Below are 4,727 nucleotides of genomic sequence, written 5' to 3' on the forward strand. Positions count from 1 at the left end.
TCCGGAGCCTGTGCTCCGGACGCGCAGGCTCAGCGGCCATGGCTCACGGGCCCAGCCGCTCCGCGCCGTGTGGGATCTTCCCGGACTGGGGCACGAACCCGTGTCTCCTGCATCGGCAGGCGGACTCTCAACCACTGCGCCACCAGGGAAGCCCTGGAATATTTTTAATTGCTTTTTGTTTCAACAAAAAAAGTGATACAAACCATTGTAATAAAAGGGGGGGGGGTGTTAAACAATACAGAAATACATAAAAGAGAAACTCTTCCTTCCACACTGCAGCTGCACCCCCATTAACAGTCTGACATATGACCTCCCAAATCTTGCCCTGTTCATTTACTGGAAATATATCCATAGAAACCGGGAGCAAAGTGCTTTGTGCGTGTTTTTACATAAATCAGGTCTTACCGCAATACTATTTTGTCATTTGCTTTTCTACCCAACAATGCTGCCTCAGCCGCTCTAGGAGATTCCGTGGTATGGATATACTCGTTTCTTAATGAATACCCACCCGAGTGAGGCATTCAGGTTGTTTCCAATTCTTTACTACTACACACTAAGCACTTCATTTAGTTTATTCTGAAAGGTACGCTCTCCATGCTCATCCTCCAGTGACCGAGGAGAAGGCTCCGCTCGGACAGAGCCAGGGACTCACCAGGGTCGCTCAGTAGGACTCGGCAGTCGGGAACGCGGACCCGGCCAGAGCCCCGCGCTCGGTCCCAGCAGCCTTGCCTGAGCGGAGATGAGAGGCGGAGGGGCGGGCAGCGGGTGCGGCGCCCCAGGCTTTTCCCCTGCACCTCCCTGAGGTGCGCGCCCCCTTCGGCCTCTGCCTCGGGGCGCCGGCCCCGGCCTCCCGAAGCCCTGCGCTCGACCTCGGAGCCAGGCGGGCCGCGTCGCCTGTCCCGCCCCCCAGGACTCACACCGCCCACAGTCGCCCAGGCGTTCCCAGTTTCCGCCTCCAGGTTTCGGCGCCGGAAATTCGCGCGGGGCTCGCCGGGAAACAACACGGCGCATGCGCCGAGACAAGCACTCCAACTACTCTCCCCAGGAGGGCGTTCGCCTACTGTACGGGCCTTCTCCCTGACGGATGACCAATGAACGGTGAGAATTTCCAGGGATGGCCAATCAGAAGGCAGTGACGTCATGTGGTCAACACCCATGCCCCCAGGCTGAGGTCTGCCCCTAGATTCGCGCTTTCTCCCTCTCGCCTTGTCTTTCAGTTTTCTGTGTTCCTCTGACCCGTGAAGGGTGAAAAGGAAAAGCCAAGGCTGGCCTGCTGGGCAGAGATGTCTCTGGGCCCAGCTACGAGTGGATCGCCTGTTCCGCCGCAAGGGATGCTCGGGCGTGGACTCTTCCTTCCGTCCCCTGCTCTTTCCGCTACACAGTGGGTCGAGAGGTGAGGGGGCCGTGGTCCAGGAGCCGGAACTCAGCCTTAGGAGACTCGTTTATAGCTTTTAGGGTCCCGCACCCACCCAAATAGTCTTTAGCTGCTTCTAGCAGGGCGCGGAGCTTGCTGGGAAATGCAGTCCAGTGAGGGGCCGGGAACCTCCTGCGCCGATCCTCTGTTCCCGAGGGTCGGCTAGGGTCTCTCAGCAGGATGCGGCCGTCAGGGACGCTGACCCCGACCAGCAGATTTGACTGAAGGACAGCGGGGCTCTCCAGGCTGGGGAGAATCTAAAGCAGGCGGGCCGCGTCGGGGAAGCTCTATGCATTTGGACCTGCTCCCACCCTCTTCTTACTCCCCTTGGAGATATGAGGCTCCAGATCTTTTTCTGAAATAGAAAATCCTTTCTTGTGGTGGTTGTTGTTTGATTATGCAAGTATTGCATCCTTAGTGTAGGAAAGAAAATAAAGTACGGAAAATTTTAAAGGCATCCATATCCACAAAGCTAACTTCCTCACTCAGCTCACATGGCACTCCCTCAAAGTGGTTTTTCCCTAACCCTATGTAAACAGCACCCGGCCCCCGCTGCCATGCCTCTGCCCTGCCTTATTTTTCTTCCTAACTTTTATCACTACCTGACATATTTGTATATTTGCCCCCCACTACTCGACTATAATTTTCATGATATCAGACTGTTTTCACTGCCCTACTTCCAGAACTTAAATACTGTGCCTGGCACAATATTTGTTGAAAAACTGATGGTTAAAATAACTGAAAGTTAAAAATATCCCTAATAAGGCCATTCAGAAATAAGCACTATTAATATTTCAGTCTTAAGTTCTACATCTATGATTATTTCTAAGGTAAATCTGGAATAATTCTATTTAATGAATTTTTGTTGGCTCAAGTCTATCAAAGAGGACTTCCCTGGTGGTGCAGTGGTTAAGAATCCGCCTGCCAATGCAGGGGACACGGGTTCGAGCCCTGGCCCGGGAAGATCCCACATGCTGTGAAGCAACTAAGCCGTTGCCCCACAACTACTGAGCCTGCGCTCTAGAGCCCGCAAGCCACAACTACTGACCCCGCGGGCCACAACTACTGAAGCCCGCGCACCTACAGTCCATGCTCCGCAACGAGAAGCCACCTCAGTGAGAAGCCTCGGCACCGCAATGAAGAGCAGCCTTTGCTCGACACAGCTAGAGGAAGCCCGCGCACAGCAACGAAGATCCAACGCAGCCAAAAATAAATAAATAAAAAAAAATTCATCTCAGATAACAGTAATGCCTTGTGGAGACAAAATATTAAAAAAAAAAAAGTCTATCAAAATCCATCTGTTGTGCAAGGTGCATAGTATTCCAAAACATGGAAGTTCCATATTCCATTTAAAGTCCCCTACTCTTGGATATTTAGATTGTTTCAATTTTTCCATTTGTAGATGTTTACTACGTACACCTTCCTGCATTTGCTTGAACTACTTGCTGGAAGGGATGAGCCCAGGCTGTTCTAAGAAGACCGCTGAAGTGGATGCTACTGGGCTCCCTCTCCTCCCCTTACTGGCCCCAGTGGAAAACTACACAAGGAAGAAGGAACTTGAAAGTCCCTTTTTCCAGTGTGCCCTTACATTGTTCTTCACCCTGTACTGACAAAGATTAACAACAAGTTGGCTTGCAAAGGAGAAACGTCCGTGGGATCTGGCTCCATTACCACAAAGCAGGACAAAAGGGTGTATTGGGGGTTTGAGGGACAATAAATTAATAACTAGCACACCTACCATATATTCTATTGGGCATTGCTGATGGATGATAATTTGTTTATAGTTATATTGAAATTGACCACCTTATTGTACTTTCCTTCTGATAGTTTTAGTTTATTTTTCTATGATGTAAAAAGGGAAAATTGTCTTTCCAGAAAATTTATATTCATTTCCAGAATTTATACTCATTATTTTCTTAGTCTTATAGCATTGTCTAGAACTCCCTAAATATCTTGGGACTTCCCTGGTGGCATAGTGGATAGGACTCCGTGCTCCCAATGCAGGGGCCCCAGGATCGATCCCTGGTCAGGGAACTAGATCCCACATGCATGCTGCAACTGGGAGTTCACATGCCACAACTAAGGAGCCAGTGAGCCACAACTGAGAAGCCCTGCAGCCACAACTAAGGAAACCATGTGCTGCAACTAAGGAGCCAGTGAGCCACAACTAAGACCCGGTGCAACCAAGTAAATAAATAAACAAACAAATAAAAACCCTGGACCTGAGCCCCAGCTTCCAGCTCTCTGGTTCAATGACTTTGGACAAGTTATTGGACTTCTTGGCCTGTTTCCTCCTCTATAAAACTGAGATGAAACCCACTGCTCAGACTTGTAGAGCGTTGAGGAAACGTATTTATGGTGCTTGGTCCCACGCCTGACAGGGCAGCTGCCACTGGCAGCTATTATTACCATTCTCAGTCTGCTGTCCTGTTCAAGACATTTCATCCCTTATTGGCTGGGAGCTAACCGGGGCTGCGACTGCCCTGCTAGCCCTGTGATCTGCAGAGACAGGTGGGGTCCCAACAGCCTCCCTGATGCAGACGTCCTCAAGGTCATTTGGTGTCAGACTGAATGTAATTGTGAGAGCTGAGCTGCAAACCTAGGACAATAAGCAAGCTGAGCCCACCCCTCCCCAGCGGGGGAAAAAAAAACGTAGAGAATGGGAAGCTTCAGAGCTAAAAAACCAGAAGGCCAGGAGTAAAACAGCCAGGCAGGGGCGGTTAGGGCAAATTATAAAGGACATGTGCAAAGAGACCAAGGAGGTGAGAAATAGGAGAGGAAGCTGGCAGCAGCCTCAGAAAGGACCAGGAGGGGCAGGGTCCCTGGTAAGTGAGAAATCCTCACTGGATTACAGCTGGGTCCTCAGGGACGCAGGTGAAAACGTCCAGTCACAAAATGCAGGCCCCAGTGCCTGAGACAGGAGACAGGGAAGGCAGGAGACACTGAGCATGAATTCCCATGCTGGCTTGGCCCTCCTCCCGGCTCCCAAAGAGAAGAGCCCAGGGAGGGTCCAGAGCTCAGTGGGCAATGCCTGGGACAAGTGACCACAGCAGCAGACCACCCCACCGGGTCCACAATTTCAGAAGTGGCCAGCTGACTTCAGGTTTGGAAACCTCTGTGCTCAGAAGCCTTTGCTATAGGCTCTGGAATGGGTCCAAGCCAGGTGAAGGCTGGGGAGGAAGGTGCCCAAGCCCCCAGAGGGATGACATAGGGATGGCTGAGTGAGGAGACACTGGGTTGACTCCGGAGCCCCCACTTCCCCCCGCCAAGTCCAGGGTCAGCCTCCAGGGCCCCACGAGACAGAGCTATAGGC

The 4,727-nt window shown here is 51.5% G+C and overlaps 1 protein-coding gene across 1 annotated transcript in view; it reads right to left on the reverse strand.

Moving 5' to 3' along the window:
* ZNF213 (zinc finger protein 213) overlaps positions 1-1,000 on the reverse strand; it is a 6,500-nt gene extending 5,500 nt beyond the window's left edge. The window contains exon 1 of the mRNA XM_027117620.1: positions 653-1,000. The gene's annotated coding sequence lies outside the window, so the exon portion shown is untranslated. The remainder of the gene's footprint in view (positions 1-652) is intronic.
* Positions 1,001-4,727: the final 3,727 nt, after the last annotated feature.

The sequence above is a fragment of the Aethalodelphis obliquidens genome, unplaced genomic scaffold, assembly GCF_003676395.1.
Source record: "Aethalodelphis obliquidens isolate GAN/ISIS:26980383/991018 unplaced genomic scaffold, ASM367639v1 scaffold18, whole genome shotgun sequence".
Lineage (NCBI taxonomy): Eukaryota > Metazoa > Chordata > Mammalia > Artiodactyla > Delphinidae > Aethalodelphis > Aethalodelphis obliquidens.